General features: G+C 46.1%; 1 protein-coding gene across 3 annotated transcripts in view; it reads right to left on the bottom strand.

Moving 5' to 3' along the window:
* The window catches only part of SLC45A4 (solute carrier family 45 member 4), a 287,627-nt gene that overhangs the window by 152,990 nt on the left and 113,541 nt on the right, over positions 1–21,096 (bottom strand). The window contains exon 1 of one of the 3 annotated variants that reach the window (XM_089689536.1): positions 9,811–10,003. The exons of the other annotated variants lie outside the window; for them this stretch is intronic. The gene's annotated coding sequence lies outside the window, so the exon portion shown is untranslated. Of the gene's footprint in view, positions 1–9,810; positions 10,004–21,096 lie in introns of those variants that run through there. 3 annotated transcript variants of the gene reach the window in all.

The raw sequence follows: 21,096 nt of genomic DNA on the forward strand, positions 1-21,096 counted from the left end.
GGATACTTGCTCCTGGTTCTTGCAGCCAGTCCACTGACGCGGTAAGACCTGCATACATACTGGAGGTTTTTCTCTCTCTGCTAGACGCCTTTCCTCCTGCCAGTGGCATTTTAGCAGAAATAAAAAAAAAAAAAAAAAAAACACAACACTTGACTCCTGTAAATGCATTTAGTTAAGCATTCGGGAGTCGATTTATTTGGTCAGAATAATATCTTTTTTTTTTTTTTCAGCCAAAAAACATCTACTACTGGATGTGCTGGCAGTGAGTTTTTTTCTGCCTGTAAACTCCTCTAAAAGCCTTTGTGTGGATGGATTTATAGATTAACACGCAGGGGAGTTTAGAGACGGGGAAACAAAAAACAAAAAAACAAAAAAACAACAACAACAACAACAACACCAGATGCCCCTAGGAGTGGCAGGAAACTCAAGGCCTTCATCTGTAAATTGATGCCTCCTGGGGTTTATGACCTGCAAATCCCAGGAGGCTGCAGGGATTACACTTCGTTATGGCCTGGGGGTATGGGGCCAGCTGGACTGAAAAGTAAAAGAAAAGTAAAAGAACCCCCCCCCCCCCCACCCAAAAAAAAAAAAATACAAGATCCTTTTCTTTTTTTTTTTTTTACACTGTGGGAGGAGGACGTGCTAAGAAGGAAAAAAGTGAAGGTCAGCTTCAAGCCCATTCTAGGATTCTGCAGGAAGATTTCTACTAACAGAGGAGGAAGAAGCACAAGGGTCACATCCTACTGACCAAGTTATGTCCCTTGTACTGATTTATCTGTTAATTTTAACTACACTAAGGCTTTAAAGGCCCCTTTCAGACAGGGCGGACCCGTCAGCGGATCCGCCTACTCAGTGATCCACTGATCCCCGCTGAGCAGGCAGATGACAGGTCTGTGTCCGCTCCGCTGCTGCAGAGCGGACATAGGGACACAGACACTGCCTTCTATGGGGCAGTCGGATGGAAACGGACCACATGTCGGTTTCCATCTGACTGCTGTCCGATCCACCAGCCGGATAGGGAACGGATCCCCATCCGTCTGTTTTTGGCGTACAGCAGGGGTGTCAAACTGGCAGCCCTCCAGCTGTTGCGAAACTACAAGTCCCACAATGCCTCTGCCTTTGGGAGTCATGCTTGTAACTGCCAGCCTTGTATTGCCTCATGGGACTTGTAGTTTGGCAACACCTGGAGGGTCGCTAGCTTGACACCCCTGGCATACAGGATCAGATGCTGGCAGGTGTCCGCTGATACCCTCCGGTCCATAGAGGTCTATGGATGGTCCAATTGGGTCTGCTTGAAAAACGGTCAGGTGGACCTGATTGGACAGCCAGTATGAAAGGGGCCTAAAGCAGAACTGAATCCTTTACAGCCAATGGAGGTGCCATCTTAGCCTATGTTTGATATTCAGTTATGGACCAGATGCGATTTCTCCTGCGCTCTAGGGCCCAGACCGGTGGTAAATAGATGGAACCAACACCGCAAGGTTGGTGCGCTTCTTCTTTTTTATTTCACTTTGCAGTATCAATCAGGCTTCCCCAGCCCTGTTTTGGAGCTGCACAACCTTGAAATATACTGGTGGTCACTTGCTCTGGTGTTGGTTCCATCTATTTTCCACCGGTCTGGGACCTAGAGAGCAGGAGAAATCGCATCTGGTCCATAACTGAATATCAAACATAGGCTAAGATGGCACCTCCATTGGCTGTAAAGGATAGGAGGGTTCAATTCTGCTTTAGGCCCCTTTCAGTATACTGATGCGTTTCGAAAGCTATGCCTTCTTCCTCAGAGCACAGCCTTCGAAACGCGTCACATATAATGAGTGTCTACCCCCATGATGGGATTCGCGCTGGCTTCTTATCTTTGAAGTCTCTTTGAGGACTACATGCCTGATTTTAATTGCTGTTTGTGAGTACCTATCTTCTATTAATAAATTCTGTTACTGAGGTAATGCGCAAGGTTGGTGCGCTTCTTGTTTTTTGTTTCACTTTGTGATATTCAGTTATCTCAGTAATAGGTGATCAGTTATGACACCAGTTATTTGATGGCTTTACTGCTGTGTTGACAAGCAACTGTGAAAGTTCACACTCACCTGATGTCTTGAATTTAACAGTTTTGGGAAACCAATATATTCGTGGGATTAGTAAGCTTTAAGTATGTAGAGGGACTACGGATGAGCTCCATCAGGACCGCACCTGAGATTCCAGACCCCAACATAGGAAGCAATCTTGTGACCTGACTACTAGTAGTCACCCATACCGAGGATTTATGTCTGAGAGAATACGATCGATCTGTGATGGTTTCACCTCTGTCCACCAAGTATCTGCTTCTCTGGGTTCCAGAGGACACGATTGGAGTATATGGATTCAAGAAGCTTGACACAACCACCAGAATTCTGACAACTGCCCAAATGCTGCAGCCATTGGAAAAGGTGATGCGTCATTCTCCGTCCACAATGTAGAACAGCAAATCTATCCCACAAAGGGCAGCCATTTCTTAGAACAAGAAATAGATACAAACCACCAAATGCCCATAGTACAATACATAACAGTGGCCAGGCCGCTATCTGCAATACCCAACCATGTATAAAAGACATTCTAGAATCCAAAATAGCCATAGTCAGCCCCACCAGCCCCCGAAGTGTGATAAAGTTATTACAGCAGAAGGAAAGCGAGGCACAGATTGCATCCACACGGTTCTAGAGAAAGAGTCGAGCTAAAAAAGGGAAAAATATTCCAGAAATGTTTTTCTGTACGAAAAAAAAAAAAAAAAAAGAAGAAGATGATAATAAAAGGGCACTTATCTGTAGACTGCATGAAGAAGGCCAAAACAAAACAAAAAACACACACAATATTAAAGAGGACCTTCCACCTCTTCTACAATAATCTTCTCCCCCTCAACAGTAAACTCAATGATTACCCCCCTGGATCACCAGAATTGCACCTGAACCCGACGTTGAAGTGTAAACCAAAATGTCCCCCCCCCCAACAGCGTTGAGTGTGCATACACCGGTTCAGTGGCAAGGGTCAGGCCAAAAGATGAAAGAAAACATGTACTCAGATTCACCTGACAGCAATAGAAGGTAAGTATGTACTATAAGCTGTGGGATCCCCTTGGAAGCTGGAAATCTGTGTAGTACGAAATGCTACTCCAATGATGTCTACTAGCTTTCGCATCCTGTGGAGAGTGGCTTCCCTGCTCCTTTCTGTCTGGGTGACAACTCAAAATATAGAATTTTCCATTATTTGGTGTCAAAGCCATTTATAACTCTGCCCCAAATTACATCAACGATCTTGTCTCTAAATATCACCCAACCCGTACTCTCCGCTCCTCGCAAGACCTCCTGCTCTCTAGCATCCTTGTCTCCTCCTCCATGCTCGTCTCCAGGACTTTTCCAGAGCTTCCCCTATCCTGTGGAACTCTCTACCCCAATTTATCAGACTATTGCCTACTCTGCTCACTTTTAGACGATCTCTGGAAAACCTATCTCATCAAGGAAGCCTATCCTGCCTTCAGCTAATACTGGAATCTTCTATTCCTCCTACCAGTCCATCCCCCACAGTTACTACCTTTTGTACCACTAGCCCCTCCCTCCTATATTGTAAGCGCCAAGGATCAGGGCCCTCCTTTCCCACTTGTATTGAACTGTATTGTTGCTGTATTGTCTCCCTTTATAATGTACAGCGCTGAGCAAACTGTTGGCGCGATATAAATCCTGTATAACAATAATAATAATATTTTCTTTGCCAATGATAAGTCACCATAGTAAACAAAGAGGGTGAACTGCCCCATTGGGGATACAGTAAGCACTATAACCCAACAGAGGTTCTAACCCTCCCCTACTGTATCCAAAAGAGGAAAAAATGGCTTTAGATATACCGTACTTTAAGCTGAGACTAAGAGAAGTGTACCCCAACCAGCCATACAGTATAAGACGGGATTTGACAATTCCCAGGAGCCAGGCCACCATGTCGACCCACACTGCTCTGTTGTCCCCACCCCACTTCCTCCGCTAGCACCTCTCCCTCGCCCCACAGAGTGGAACCCAGCACTCCGGGACCCCCGGAGTCTCCCCATCCCTCCCTGTGCACAGAGTCCAGGCGGAACACAGAGCTGCAACACTCGACAGCTTTTACTGCTAACCTTATCCCTGACACCTCCAATGTTCTACTGCTGACCCCATCCTTGACACCTCCAAATGTTCTACTGTTGACCCCACCCTTCACACCTCCAATTTTATATTGCTCACCCCATCCCGACACCTGCAATGTTCTCCTGCTTATCCCATTCTTGACACGTCCAATGTTCTACTACTAACCCCATCTTTAACACCTCCAAATGTTCTACTGCTGACCCTATCCTTGACACCTCCAAATGTTCTACTGTTGACCCCATCCTTCACACCTCCAATTTTATATTGCTCACCCCATCCCCAACACCTCCAATGTTCTACTACTGACCCCATCTTTGACACCTCCAAATGTTCTACTGCTGACCCCATCCTTAACACCTTCAATTTTATACTGCTCACCCCATCCCCAACACCTCCAATGTTCTACTACTGACCCCATCTTTGACACCTCCAAATGTTCTACTGCTGACCCCATCCTTCACACCTCCAATTTTATATTGCTCACCCCATCCCCAACACCTCCAATGTTCTACTACTGACCCCATCTTTGACACCTCCAAATGTTCTACTGCTGACCCCATCCTTAACACCTTCAATTTTATACTGCTCACCCCATCCCCGACACCTCCAATTTTATACTGCTCACCCTATCCTTGACACCTCCAAATGTTCTACTACTGACCCCATCCTTGACACCTCCAAATGTTCTACTGCTGACCCCATCCTTAACACATCCAATAATATGCTGCTCACCCCATCCCCAACACTTCCAATTTCATACTGCTGAGCCAATTATTTTTAAAATTCCACCTTCTACATTTGTTGTCCTGCAGCCATGCCCGAATTTGGTGTCCCCAGGGTTATAATTTTTAGTCATTTTCCAAGTGTCAAACAAATATGTTGAAGCCTTAACCACAGGAATAAAAAATACACCACAATCCCATTCACTAGAAGCCACCCTTGGAAGAATGCAACTGCCACTAATTCAGTAGATTGGCAAATCTATATCCACAACATTCTCCATGGTGCTCGGGCCATAAGACAGATGGCAACACATCGATTCCAAACAGTAGCCTAGAAAAGCTCCCGACTGTTTGCATTTTCAGGGCAGTGGGAGAAAGCGTGTGGTTGGCACGTGAAACGGCTCTAGGCTAAAGTAGATTTTTAAAATGTGTATGGATGCTGAAACAGATCAAGTGATAGTGGCGAGTGTGAGATCTTTATCATCTTTGGGTTTTGTAATACTGGAGAGCAGTCAGTTAACGTTTATGCTCCTTTAGGCAACAACCCCAGGCAAGGAGTAAAACTGCTACAGCTATTTAGAAAGCACTGCAATGTACTAAAAAGTTTTTTCAATCAAAAAAAACACCTCCAAAATATAATACTAGAACCCCACAACACAAACAGCACCTTCCCCTGAAGGTGTAACAAATTATATATGTGAAAGTGTTTAACAAAATAAATTTAAACAAAAACTATAAAGTCCATCAATTAGTCCATCAACTATTACCCCTAATTACCCTAAAATATCATAGTGAATAATAGTTCAAACTGTTCAAAATTCTTCCAACGATCTCCCAGATGTTTATACCTCAAAAAAAGAAAAATATCACAGTGCATTATCCTTCATACAACATCAATTCAATTCATACGTTTTTTTTTCACGTTTTTTCATTTTTTTCACATTTATTCACTGTACGAAGTGCGGGGGATGAATTGAATTGATGTTGTATGAAGGATAATGCACTATGTGATATTTTTCTTTTTTTGAGGTATAAACATCTGGGAGATCGTTGGAAGAATTTTGAACAGTTTGAACTATTTTTCACTATGATATTTTAGGGTAATTAGGGGTAATAGTTGATGGACTAATTGATGGACTTTATAGTTGTTGTTTAAATTTATTTTGTTAAACACTTTCACATATATAAAATGTACTAAAAAGGCATAAGGAGTTTGATATCGTTCCTCCATGATCTTTTTGAGCGTGGGCTGCATGGTAGGACAGCGTCTTTTTAGTAGTCAGTCATTCTGTGCAGTGCCGCTCTCCTCCCTCAAAACAGATCCAGCAGACTGGTGCAAAGATGGACCTAAAGATTATTATACTCCTATAAAATATTTATGAAGGATCTTGAAGGGTTGCATTGGAACAAGGCTGTCTTGGGGTGTGCAAGCATTCACATCCCTTCAGTTTCGAGATAGGAGGAGCTTGGAACTTGGGGGGTGCTGGCCCCAACAGCGGAGGGGGCTCACTGGCCCAAATATTGAAGGAGACCCACCGGCCTGAATGTTGCAAAGTACCCCGTGACTCACATATTGAAAGGGACTTGCTGACTGGCATGTTGGAAGGGACTCACAGACTTGCATATTGGGAAAAGGCGAAAACCCTTGACGTAGGAACAAATACTTATCCAATGCAGCACCCCTTCCTAAAAAGCTGTATAGAAATTTAAAAAAAAACCTGGGGGGGGGGGGGGGGATGAACTCACCTTTCTCAGATTTTCCATAAAAGAGGGGTTAACACCTTCCAATAAGACCCCTGGGAGTGCTGAGTAGCACAAATCTCATGAGAAGATGCTGAATACTGGGTCATCTTATCGGGAAAATTTAGGTTACTCAAAATTCTCCAAATCTGTTAGGAAGGATGACGGCACCACCTTCCCCTAGGTTCCATGGGAAGAAGCAAGGTAAGTACTGTATATTATCTAGCGAAGGATGACGGCACCACCTTCCCCTAGGTTCCATGGGAAGAAGCAAGGTAAGTACTGTATATTATCTAGCTCCCTCCAGTGCGTTTCTTTTTTTTTTTTTTTTTTAACTTTCAACGAGTTTGGGCACCTTGAACAAGTGAACTTTGCCAATAAAAAGGTGCAAATTGCAGTTTGAAGCCTCATTCCAGCCCAATTATGCACTGCAACATCCCATGACTGCGGCTTCAGGTAAAATTAAAAATACGGTAGCATTTAGAATGGAAAAAACAAAACAAAAAAACACTGATCTGTTGAAGGGGTGTGGGAAGAAGAAGGCATGGGCAGGGAATATTCTGGAGATGGGCTTTAAAGGCCCGTTTACACCAAAATCCTCATGTTCAGTGTGCAGTTCTGCATGCATGTTAACAAATGTGCTGCAGCGCATTATAAATGCATGCATGTAGTGCATATTGTAGACGTGTACATGCAAAAAAAAAAAAATTTAAATTAAAAAAAAAAAAAAAAGGAAGAGTGCAGCATACTGTATTTTTATTAATATTTTGTTCTAGGATAGCAGCCCAATGGTTGAAGGTGCATCCTTCGGGACGGCCATCCTGACCCTAGGTCAAAGTCAGCAATGTGCCTCCCATTATTCTCTCTACAGGGGCCCCTTAACTGCGGGCAATCCTGAGTGTTCTCACCATAGAAGAACTACACGTCCCAGCATGCCCTGCCTGTCAAGGATTTTCATATTTCTAGATTTAGCATGAAAAAAAAAAAATTATTAACATCTCATGAAAGCACCTCAACAGTGTCCACTAGGCTCACTGAAATACATTTTCTCTTTTTCCTCCTGCACATGCATTCATACTGTATCTGGTATAAAGGAGTCCTAAAGGTGTCACTGATGACTTATGTTAAAAGTCCAATCCATGATCCGTGCATACAAGCCATGAAGGGACACCTCACCACCACACGTTTGTTCTAGGACAGCAGCCCAATGGCTGACCTAGGGTCAGGATGGCCATCCCGAAGTCAGCAATGTGCCTCCCACTATTCTCTCTACAGGTGCCCTTTAACTGCGGGCAATCCTGAGTGTTCTCACCATAGAAGAACTACACGTCCCAGCATGCCCTGCCTGTCAAGGATTTTCGTATTTCTAGATTTAGCATAAACAAAAACATTTTTTATCAACATCACATGAAAGCACCTCAACAGTGCCCACTAGGCTCACAGAAATACATTTTCTCTTTTTTCTCCTGCAAATGCATTCGTACTGCATCTGGTATGAGTCCTAAAGGTGTCGCTGATGACAAGAAATAAATGTTTTGGTTTATGCGAAATCTAGAAATACAAAAATCCTTGACGGGCAAGGCATGCTGGGACGTGTAGTTCTTCTATGATGAGAACACTCAGGATTGTCCACAGTTAAAGGGCACCTGTAGAGAGAAAAATGGGAGCCACATTGCTGATTTTGAAGGTGCATCCCTTGGGACGGCCATCCTGACCCTAAGTCAAAGTCAGCAGTGTGGCTCCTATTAAGGTGTTGAGGTGCCTTCCCATGAAAGCACCTCAACAGTGTCCACTAGGCTCACTGAAATACATTTTCTCTTTTTTTCTCCTGCACATGCATTCGTACTGCATCTGGTATAAAGGAGTCCTAAAGGTGTCACTGATGACTTATTTTAAAAGTCCAATCCATGATCCATACATGCAAGCCATGAAGGGACACCATCATCGCATGTTTGTTCTAGGATAGCAGCCCCATGGTTGACCTACGGTCAGGATGGCCGTCCCAAAGTCAGCAATGTGGCTCCCACTATTCTCTCTACAGGTGCCCTTTAACTGCGGCCAATCCTGAGTGTTCTTACCCTAGAAGAACTACATGTCCCAGCATGCCCTGCCTGTCAAGGATTTTCGTATTTCTAGATTTAGCATAAAAAAAAAAAATTATTAACATCACATGAAAGCACCTCAACAGTGTCCACTAGGCTCACAGAAATACATTTTCTCTTGCACATGCATTCATACTGCATCTGGTATAAAGGAGTCCTAAAGATGCCGCTGATGACAAAATAACATTTTTGTTTAAGCGAAATCTAGAAATACAAAAATCCTTGACAGGCAGGGCATGCTGGGACGTGTAGTTCTTCTATGTGGAGAACACTCAGGATTGTCCATAGTTAAAGGGCACCTGTAGAGAGAAAAATGGGAGCCACATTGCTGATTTTGAAGGTGCATCCTTCGGGACAGCCATCCTGACCCTAGGTCAAAGTCAGCAATGTGCCTCCCATTATTCTCTCTACAGGTGCCCTTTAACTGCGGGCAATCCTGAGTGTCCCTACCATAGAAGAACTACACATCCCAGCATGCCCTGCCTGTTGCGGATTTTCGTATTTCTAGATTTAGCATAAACAAAAAACAATTTTATCAACATCACATGAAAGCACCTCAACAGTGCCCACTAGGCTCACTGAAATACATTTTCTCTTTTTTCTCCTGCACATGCATTCGTAGCACAAACAAAAAAAAAACAAAAACCAAACAAAAATGAAAAGCCTTTCATCATAAAAGATGTGTTCTCGGATGGCATGAATAAATTCTTTCCTACATTTTCTCTTCCCTTTAAATGTAAAGCCTGTCAATAACGGAATCAATAGTCATTAGACACGCGGCGATCCCCTAAACGGTTAATACAGATGAAAGCGTGCGGTAAATACGTCTCCCGTGCAGACCGTCACAATGAGACTTCCCAAGGAAACGAACCGATTGGTGACCACGGACAGAGCAGCCTGCAGATTCCGTTTGCTGATGTGCGAAGAAGAACAATAAAAGTGATGGGAAGGGGGACCGGCTGAATCGCAGGTGGAGTCGCGGGGAACCTCTCCTCTTTATTTCTAAAATTTGCGATTTGTAAAGCATCGACGATATGCAAAAATACAGCAGAAAAAAAAAAAAATACTGAAAAGGCAAAATGTACCCCAGCAAGACCTTACCCAATTCAATCCCAGAAGACAGCAAATCGGTGAATGGACGTTGGCTGTGAGCAGCGGGGGGCCGACTTAGCGGTGTGACCTTGACATGAGTGCGCTTGGCGTCTTGCAGGATGGGAGGCCAGCAGGAGAAAACTCCGAGGGGTCCTGCTGGCTGGCCCAATGTGCTTGTGATGTGCTGCGTTCTGATCGATACAGGAGAGCCCTGTTTGTGTTGAAGCTGCAGCTGACACGCTGCCTTCCCATTGGCCCAGGGAGCCTAGGGTGGGAGGGTTCCAGGGACAGACGGGGAAGGCTGCGCGTCCCTCCCACCTCTGCTGCACAGGCACCCCATGTGAAAAACACTCCACAATGACGATGAATGGGAACGGCGAAGACACACAATTAACAGAGAGCTGGAGTGTAAAGCCGAGAGCCTGCAGCACATTCTTCATAGAGGAGAGACATGAAATCTGGATCCAATGTGACAAACCCCCAGATGACCTTCCCATACACACAAAGATTTATACCCATCACAGGTACCGACCAATCCGAGGCGGGGGTCCCATTCACACCGGCCAATAGGAGAGACATGAAATCTGGATCCAATGTGACAAACCCCCAGATGACCTTCCCATACACACAAAGATTTATACCCATCACAGGTATCGACCAATCCGAGGCGGGGGTCCCATTCACACCGGCCAATAGGTGGGCCAGGTCACCCGCTGATTTTTTTTATGGGTGCGATCTCCCTGCCGGAATTCCTGACTCTGCGCCCCTGTCCACATGGGACTTTTCGGGGTTCTCTCCCACCCTTGTGTGTTCCAGTTACATTTTCTATAACAAATATAAATGTCCAACAGGCCTGGAAGGAGACCCTCACAAAAGGTCACAGCAGGTGTGCAAACCCGGGAACGCAGCACAGGGATGGTGGAAACCCCTCAGTGGGCACAGCAGGTGTACAGACCTGGGAACGCAGCACAGGGATGGTGGGACCTTCCCATACACACACAGATTTATACCCATCACAGGTACCGACCAATCCGAGGCGGGGGTCCCATTCACACCGGCCAATAGGAGATCTTCATAGAGGAGAGACAGGAAACCTGGATCCAATGTGACAAACCACCAGATGACCTTCCCATACACACACAGATTTATACCCATCACAGGTACCGACCAACCCGAGGCGGGGGTCCCATTCACACCAGCCTATAGGTGGGCCAGGTCCCCCGCTGATTTCCTACAGGTCTATGGGTGCAATCTCCCTGCCGCAATTCCTGACTCTGCGCCTGTCCACATGGGAATGTTCGGGGTTCTCTCCCACCCTTGTGTGTTCCGGTTACATTTTCTATAACAAATATAAATGTCCAACAGGCATGGAAGGAGACCCTCACAAAGGTCACAGGTGTGCAAACCCGGGAACTCAGCACAGGGATGGTGGGAACCCCTCATAATGGGTACAGTGGGGGTACAGACACAGGTACTCAGCACAGGGATGGTGGGAACCCCTTATAATGGGCGCAGCAGGTGTACAGACCCGGGAACTCAGCACAGGGATGGTGGTAACCCCTCATAAGGGGCACAGCAGGTGTACAGACCTGGGAACTCAGCACAGGGATGCTGGGAACCCCTCATAATGGGCATAGCGAGTGTACAGACCTGGGAACTCAGCACAGGAATGGTGGGACCCCCTCATAATGGGCACAGCAGGTGTGCAAATCCAGGAACGCATCACAGGGATGGTGGGAACTCCTCACAATGGGCACAGCGGGTGTACAGACCCGGGAACTCAGCACAGGGATGGTGTTGATGGTGGTGATGGTGGGAAATAACGGGCACAGTATAAAGCTCAGATGTGAATATGAATGAGCCATGACATGCCTCTGTATGCTGTAGCTTTCCCCGATCTTGTTCATTTAGAGGGGGTCCACAAACGTTTGGTCATCCAGTTATAAAAGAATGAATTGCATCCACACTACAGAACATCCCCCAATAGAGGATCAAAGACACAGCAATCATTTCTGTACAAACACTTACTATTTGTGGGATCCCCATGTTCCAGCATCCAGTACCGGAGCACCAATCACAAAAAAGAAAGAAAATCAGCGCGACTCTACAGGAAATCACAGAAGGGAAGCAGTGGAGGCCGCTGACCTCCTGCTCACTGTCCTCCTCCTCGCTGTCCTCTTCGCTGTCCTCCTCGCGGTCCTCCTCAATGTCCTCCTCAATGTCCTCCTCAATGTCCTCCTCAATGTCCTCCTCCTCCCTGCTGTCCTCCTCCTCCTCCGGGAAGATGTAGTCGTCTCTTCCCATCACAATTACAAGTTACTATCCTTTTATGATTCATACCTGTTACATGTTTGTCATTCACAAATCAAGTGGTGGCCAGCTAGTGGACACGTGTTCACACGGTGAGTAGTCAACCTCACACTCCAGTAACATGAAGGTAGAGGCCATAAAGTGTCATTTAATCCTGTTACACAACTATTCAAAAACCATTCCATGTATTTTACATACAATTAGCAGAAGTACCTAAATTGGGCTGAATATCAGCACCCTGAAATCCCCTGCACAGCAGAACTCAGACTGGGGTGAAAGAGGGTCAGCCATCTACTCGGGACTGTTCATTTGCATATCAATCGAACGCTGAACATGGTTACAGATGAAGGGGATTATCTTCTCCAACCCAGAACCCACTCCTGCCTGCGGACTGCACAGTGGACTGCTTTACTAGAACCTTTTCTGCAGAGAGGTCCAGGATCTGGCTGTACTGTTTGTCAGAGGTGCCTGCGTCACATGAATGGCTGAAGAGAACAACAAATCCTATGGTAGGAATGACATAATACACCCACATTTATATATATATATATATCTTAGTGGTTAGCACGTCTGCCTTACAGTAAATGGGTCATGGGTTCAATTCCTGACCATGGCACCTCCTGCATGGAGTTTGCATGTTCTCCCTGTGCTTGCGTGGGTTTCCCCCAGGTACTCCGGTTTCCTCCCACACTCCAAAGAAATGCTGGTAGGTGACTTGGCTCCTGTCTAAATTGTCCCTAGTATGTGTATGTATGAATGTGAGTTAGGGACCTTAGATTGTACACCCCTTGAGGGTTAGGGACTGATGTGAATGTACAATATATATGTAAAGAGCTGTGTAAATTGACGGCGATATAGAAGTACCTGAAATAAATAAAATATATATATGTATATATACACACACACACATACATATCTGACCTCCGGAACGGATTAATTGGTTTTCAATGCATTCCTATGGGAAACCGCGTTTTGGTTTACAAATTTTTTGCAATACGAAACGTCCCGGAGAACAAATTAAATTTGGAAAGTGAGGTACGCCTGTAATGCGTTTGCATAAGTGTGCACACCCTCTTATAACTGGGGATGTAGCTGTGTTCATAGTTAAGCAATCCCATTCATAATCCTGTTAAATAGGAGTCAGTACACACCTGCCATCATTTAAAGTGCCTCTGATTAACCCCAGATAAAGTTCAGCTGTTCTATTAGGTCTTTCCTGACATTTTCTTAGTCGCATCCTACAGCAAAAGCCATGGTCCGCAGAGAGCTTCCAAAGCATCAGAGGGATCTCATTGTTAAAAGGGGGTAAGTCAGGAGAAGGGTACAAAAGAATTTCCAAGGCATTAGATATACCATGGAACACAGTGAAGACAGTCATCATCAAGTGGAGAAAATATGGCGCAACAGTGACATCACCAAGGACTGGACATCCCTCCAAAATGGATGAAAAGACGAGAAGAAAACTGGTCTGGGAGGCAGCTGAGAGGCCTACAGCAACATGAAAGGAGCTGCAGGAATATCTGGCAAGTACTGGCTGTGTGGTCCATGTGACAACAATCTCCCGTATTCTTCATATGTCTGGGCTATGGGGTAGAGTGGCTGGACGGAAGCCTTTTATTATGAAGAAAAACATCCAAACCCGGCTACATTTTTGCAAAAACACATCTGAAGTCTCCCAAAAGCATGTGGGAAAATGTGTTCTGGTCTGATGAAACCAAGGTTGAACGTTTTGGCCATAATTCCAAAAGACATGTTTGGTGCAAAAACAACACTGCACATCACCAAACGAACACCATACCCACTGTGAAGCATGGTGGTGGCAGCATCATGCTTTGGGGCTGTTTTTCGTCAGCTGGAACTGGGGCCTTAGTCAAGGTAGAGGGAATTAGGAACAGTTCCAAATACCAATCAATATTGGCATAAAACCCTCCGGCTTCTGCTAGAAAGCTGAACATGAAGAGGAACTTCATCTTTCAGCATGACAACGACCCAAAGCATCCATCCAAATCAACAAAGGAATGGCTTCACCAGAAGATGATGAAAGTTTTGGAATGGCCCAGCCAGAGCCCAGACCTGAATCCGATAGAAAATCTGTGGGGTGATCTGAAGAGGGCTGTGCACAGGAGATGCCCTCACAATCTGACAGATTTGGAGTGTTTTTGCAAGGAAGAGCGGACAAATATTGCCAAGTCAGGATGTGCCATGCTGATAGACTCCTCCCCAAAAAGACTGAGTGCTGGAATCACATCAAAAGGGGTTTCAACAAAGGATTAGTGTAAGGTGTGAACACCTATGCAAGCATTTTATTTCATTTTTTATTTTTACTTCCCTCCACCTAAAAGATTTCAGTTTGTTGTTCAGTGGAGTTGTACAGTTTATAGGTTACATTAAAGGTGGAAAAAGTTTTGATAGGATTTATCTTTGTCTCATTTTTTTACATCACAGAAACCTGATATTTTAAGAAGGGTGTGTAGACTTTTTATATCCACTGTACACACACACACACACACACACACACACACAGGTTGGACAAAAAAATAAATTGAAACCACTCCATGATTTGCAGGTGTGAACATGATGACTTTCATATTGAAAAGCAGAAGTGATTTAACACTCTTTTGCTTCTGCTGTGTGATGAGACACCTAGCTAACAGGTGGGAAGCCTCACTTCCCTCATCCGCTGCGTGCGCTGCTAGTAATACGGAGTGATGTCAGAGCTTACTGAGCCTCAAAGTGGGCAAATTGTTGCTTAGCTGGTGCCTCTGTGACTGAAGTTGCCAATTTATTTGCCATGTCGCGAGGTACAGCATCAAAGGGAAACCGTCATCTGATAAGCGTAATCGTGGTCCACATGGTCAACTGACCTAAAGACCCAAAAAGGACACTGCGCAGGACCCAGAATAAGAAAACAACTGCTGCACAAGTGACTGCAGAGCTCACTCTGTCCTGCGAAAACTGAGATTGAGCTCTGCAATCACTTTTGCAGCAGTTTTCTTATCTTTCAACAAGGCCACGCCGCAACACGACTCCACTCCAGCAAGACTGTCCAGCAACACGACTCCCCTCCAGCAAGACTGTCCAGCAACATGACTCCCCTCCAGCAAGACTGTCGGGCAACACCACTCCCCTCCATCAAGGTCGTCCTGCGACACGACTCCCCTCCACCAAGGCCGCCCCACAACACGACTCCCCTCCACCAAGGTCGTCCCGAAACACGACTCCCCTCCACCAAGGCCGTCCCGTGACACGACTCCCCTCCACCAAGGCCGTCCCGTGACACGACTCCCCTCCACCAAGGCTGCCCCACAACACGACTCCCCTCCAGCAAGACTGTCCGGCAACACCACTTCCCTCCACCAAGGTCGTCCCTCGACACGACTCCCCTCCACCAAGGCCGTCCCGCGACAGGACTCCCCTCCACCAAGTTCGTCCCGCAACACGACTCCCCTCCACCAAGGCCGCCCCGCAACACGACTCCCCTCCAGCAAGACTGTCCAGCAACACGACTCCCCTGCAGCAAGACTGTCCAGCAACACGACTCCCCTGCAGCAAGACTGTCCAGCAACACGACTCCCCTGCAGCAAGACTGTCCAGCAACACGACTCCCCTCCACAAAATTTGTACCGCGAAACGACTCCCCTCCACCAAGGCCGTCCCGCGACACGACTTCCCTCCACCAAGGCCGTCCCGCGACAGGACTCCCCTCCACCAAGGCCGTCCCGCGACAGGACTCCCCTCCACCAAGGCCGTCCCGTGACAGGACTCCCCTCCACCAAGGCCGTCCCGCGACAGGACTCCCCTCCACCAAGGCCGTCCCGCGACAGGACTCCCCTCCAACAAAGCCGTCCCGCGACAGGACTCCCCTCCAACAAAGCCGTCCCGCGACAGGACTCCCCTCCAACAAGGCCGTCCTGTGACACCACTCCCCTCAACCAAGGCCGTCCCGTGACAAGACTCCCCTCCACCAAGGCCGTCCCGCGACACAATTCCCCTCCACCAAGGCCGTCCCGAGACACGATTCCCCTTCACCAAGGCCGTCCCGCGACATGACTCCCCTCCAACAAGGCCGTCCCGAGACACGATTCCCCTCCACCAAGGCCGTCCCGCGACATGACTCCCCTCCAACAAGGCCATCCTGCGACACGACTCCCCTCCAACAAGGCCGTCCCGTGACACGACTTCCCTCCAACAAGGCCATCCCGCGACACCACTCCCCTCCAACAAGGCCGTCCTGTGACACCACTCCCCTCCAACAAGGCCGTCCCATGACACCACTCCCCTCCAACAAGGCCGTCCCGTGACACCACTCCCCTCCAACAAGGCCGTCCCGTGACACCACTCCCCTCCAACAAGGCCGTCCCGTGACACCACTCCCCTCCACCAAGGCCGTCCCGCGACACGACTCCCTTTCACCTAGGCCGCCCCGTGACACCACTCCCCTCCAACAAAGCCGTCCCGTGACAGGACTCCCCTCCAACAAAGCCGTCCCGCGACAGGACTCCCTTCCAACAAAGCCGTCCCGCGACAGGACTCCCCTCCAACAAGGCCGTCCTGTGACACCACTCCCCTCAACCAAGGCCGTCCCGTGACAAGACTCCCCTCCACCAAGGCCGTCCCGCGACACCACTCCCCTCCACCAAGGCCGTCCCGTGACACCACTCCCCTCCACCAAGGCCGTCCCGCGACACGACTCCCTTTCACCTAGGCCGCCCCGTGACACGACTACCCTCCAACAAGGTTGTCCCGCGACACCACTCCCCTCCAACAAGGCCGTCCCGTGACACGACTGCCCTCCAACAAGGCCACCTCGCGACACGACTGCCCTCTAACAAGGCCGTCCTGCAACATGACTCTGCATCTCCCAGTTTTCTTTCCCCCATTGATCCATCTGAATAGGGTAGGTGAAATAATCACCTTACTATGTGATGCTCCCTCACCAAGCTGAATGAGCAAGACATGGCTCCCCTAGTGGCAACTTCCATTCTGGAGCACTTCCAAACAGTGAGGGAGCAAAAATGAATTTATCCAATCAGCGAGGAAGAGGACTCATGGGAGTAGGCGAGTATTTTTTTGCATTTTTTTTGTGATCTTAAACGGTGATAGGATTCCTAGCATGGCATGGCCCTAGGATTTTATGCTCCATGAGTGCTCAGTGATCTGTGAGTTCCATGCTCAGGCATGGCTAGTGATTACACAGATATGTACCATTCCTGAGTCCAACTGAAAAATACCCAGGCCAACCTCTTCAAGAGAACCAGGTCATAGAGCGCAAACGGTGTCCAAGCACAGTAGAGCGCAATCACATTAGTCAACTGAACTTGGGGGGGGGGGGGGTCAGAGTGCTCAGGCATGGTATGGTTCTGCTTGTAGCACAGCTGGAGTGTTTTCTTGACCGCATTACTTGATTCTGGAGTAATACTGCAGTGCGTATGGAAAATCCTAACAGTAAGTATACATTTCATGCCGGACCTCGCTGACCAGGTTAATCCACAAGGTATTCGTGTCACTGAAGGTGTCTCTACATCAGTGGTACTCAACTTTCCTAATGCCGCGACCCTTTAATACAGTTCCTCATGTTGTGGTGACCCCCAACCATAAAATTATTTACCCAGTAATTATAATTCATGAAGTGTCGTTTTACCTTCAATACTGCTGCTTTAAACACAGTAGCTGCTTTTAACAGAGTAGTTGCTTTCAACACAGCAGCTACTTTCTACACAGTAGCTGCTCTTTATACATCGGAAATGTGTTTTCCGATGGTCTTAGGGGACCCCTGTGAAAGGGTCGTTCAACCCCCAAAGGGGTCGTGACCCACAGGTTGAGAACCACTGCTCTACATTAAAGAAAGCCAGGTATACTAGAAAGTTTTTAGCCGCTCTAAAAGACAATTGTTACGCATGATCTTGCGTGCATAAATTAAACAGCCGGACATTCTAGATCTGTCACTCCCCAGAAAAAAAGATGCATGGAAAGGGGTGATCAAGCCGGTTGGGTGACTTAACGCAAACCTGTAAAAAACACACCTACAACCAAAAACAGGATGAAGGGAAATGTACGCGATAAGCCACATATTACTGTAATGTCCCAGCAAATATCGATCAGGAACATTTATCAATCAAAAAGGTTACACAAGGTAACCAAGAGAGCTATAAATCTAAGGCCTCTGTCTCTATGTGGGTCCAGGTTTTGTTCTATAAAGGTTTACAAACAATAAAGAAAATGTAAAAAAAAAAAAAGTATATATTTGTATACCCGATGTAAATTCATTTAACCACTTGCCCTCCAAAGGATTTATCATTAGCAGAGTAATAGAAACTCCTACCTTAAATCTTTCCCTGAGGATGGGAAACGTCATATGACCGCTGAAGAGAAATGATTAAATATGGTACTCAGATTATATATATATATATATATATATATATATATATATATATATATATATATATATATATCTCTATATCTCTATATCTCTATATCTCTATATATATATATATATATATATATATATATATATCTCTATCTATAACTATATATATCTATATATATATAGATATATATATATATATATATATATATATCTATATAGATAGATATATATATATATATATATATATATATATATATATATAAATATATATAAAACAAGCCTTTGGGGGAAGCCCCTCTGATTAGGTCGCATGGAGCCACAGCAGCCAATTTCTTTAACCACTTGCCCTCCAGAGGATTTACCCCCCTTCCTGACCAGGCCATTTTTTGGCAATACGGTGCTGCGTTACTTTGACAATTGTGCGGTCATGCAACACTGCAACCAAATGAAATTTTTGACCTTTTTTCCCCCCACCAATTGAGCTTTCTTCCGGTGGTATTTGATCGCCTGTGCGGTTTTTATTTTTTGTGCTATAAACAAAAAAAAGACCGATAATTTTGAGAAAGAAAAAACAATATTTTTGACTTTTTGCTATTAAACATGTCCAGTAAAAAAATTTTAATAAAATTTCGTCATAAATTTATGCCAAAATGTATCGTGCTACATGTCTTTGCTAAAGAAAAAATTCCCAATACCTCAGTTGGTTTACGGGAAAGTTATAGCGTTTACAAATGGCGGTAAATATACACTGGAATTTATTTATTTTACTAGTAATGGCAGCAATCAGCGCCTTATTGTTGGTCTGCGGTGGGCATTCTGACACTGAGGGGAACCGACTTGGTGTCAATGACATCCTCAGTGACACCAATACAGTGATCAGTGCTAATAAAAAGCACTGCCACTGTATTAATGGCAGTGGGCAGGAAGGGGTTAATATCTGGAGCGATCAAAAGGTTAACTGTGTTCTCTTTCACACTGGGGGCTGTGTGTGTGTTTCACTGTAAGCACACTGCTTTGTATGGCTGTGCTATGTAGAGCCATACAAAAGCAGTGTGCAGGAGCTGACAGGGGAGAGATCTGTGCTGTTTATATACAGCTTCCCCCCGTCGGAGATACTCAGCGATCACTGGGTGCCGGCGAGAAATCACCGTCCGGCCGGTGATTGACAGCCAAAGCCGCATATGGCGGCGCAGGTAGGGCGTGTGTGCCCCTCCCCCCACTCAGAACTGCAAAATCATTTTAATATTCACTATGTAAGTATGTGGATGCCCCTCCAGCTAGTTGAGTTCAGGTTCTATGGAAGGGTACTGTTAAATCTACAATATACAAACACATATTCGACCAGTATATGTGTATGTATATATACATACATACATACACACACACACATATACACACACACACGTGATTTTGCGCACACGTGACACCCTGTCGCAGTATTTCTGCTATAGGGTGGCGCGAAAGCGGTTAATACAACAGAATATTGCCCTTTAATTAGTATATACCAACTTCAGAGAATCCTTAACCAGAGTTCATGGAGAAATTAGAAGCAAATACGGGTTTGCAGAAATTGCAAAATACCCTCCTGAAAGGCACGTGCCTTCATAAGCTGAAAGGATTAAGGGTGATGAGTAATAAAAAGTAATTATGTTTTGTTTAAAATCGACAGAAAGAGGCACAATAAAGGCTGTAAACATACTAGAACCTCTAAAGTAAAAGCAGTCTTTCCATAGTGTACATCCAGTCTACTACATGGCCAAAAGCCTGGACACCTGACCATCATAACTATACAAAAAACTTGGACAGCTTATTCCAAAACCATGGGCATTAAAATGGAGTTGCCACCCCTCCTTCCATCCCTTTACTGTAAGACTACACCAGCCTTCACTGCTCTAGGAAGGCTTTCCACAAAACTATGGGGTGCCTGTGGGAATCTTTACCGGATTGTGAGGTCAGCTACTGAAGTTGGATTAGAAGACCCAGCTAACGTTCTAATTCATCTCAAAGGTGTTCAGTAGGGGTGAGGTCAGGGCTCTGTGCCGACCACTCAAGTTCCTCCTCACCAAACCCATTAAACCACGTCTTCATGGAGCTGGCTTTGTACACGGGGCAGTCATGCTGGAACAGAAAAGAAGCCTTCTCCAAACTGTTACAGCAAGGTTGGAAGAGCACAAATGTCTAAAGCAGGGGTCTCCAAACTATGGCCAATGGAATACATCCAACCCGCTACAAGATTTTATCAGGTCCGCAACTAAGGTCAGTGGCATGTCCTTAAAGTTCAAGGATTGAGGACCAAGCGGATTAAATTCAAAATCCTAACGCTGACGTACAAAGCTGTCCACCATACTGCCCCGAACTACATAACTGACCTAATATCCAAGAACCGCCCAGCACGCACACTCTGCTTCTCACAAGACCTCCTTCTCTCTAGTTCCCTGGTCTCCTCCTCCCATGCCAACCTCCAGGACTTCTCCAGAGCATCACCCATCCTCTGGAACTCCCTGCCCCAATCCATCAGATTATCACCTACTCTCCTCTCCTTTAGGCGCACCCTGAAAACCCATCTCTTCAGGGAAGCGTACCCCACCCCCTGATAACTTGCCGACCTCCTCCACTCT

This window comes from Staurois parvus, unplaced genomic scaffold, assembly GCF_062004578.1.
Source record: "Staurois parvus isolate SC_StPar_1 unplaced genomic scaffold, SC_StPar_1.0 ptg000485l, whole genome shotgun sequence".
In the NCBI taxonomy this organism is placed as follows: domain Eukaryota; kingdom Metazoa; phylum Chordata; class Amphibia; order Anura; family Ranidae; genus Staurois; species Staurois parvus.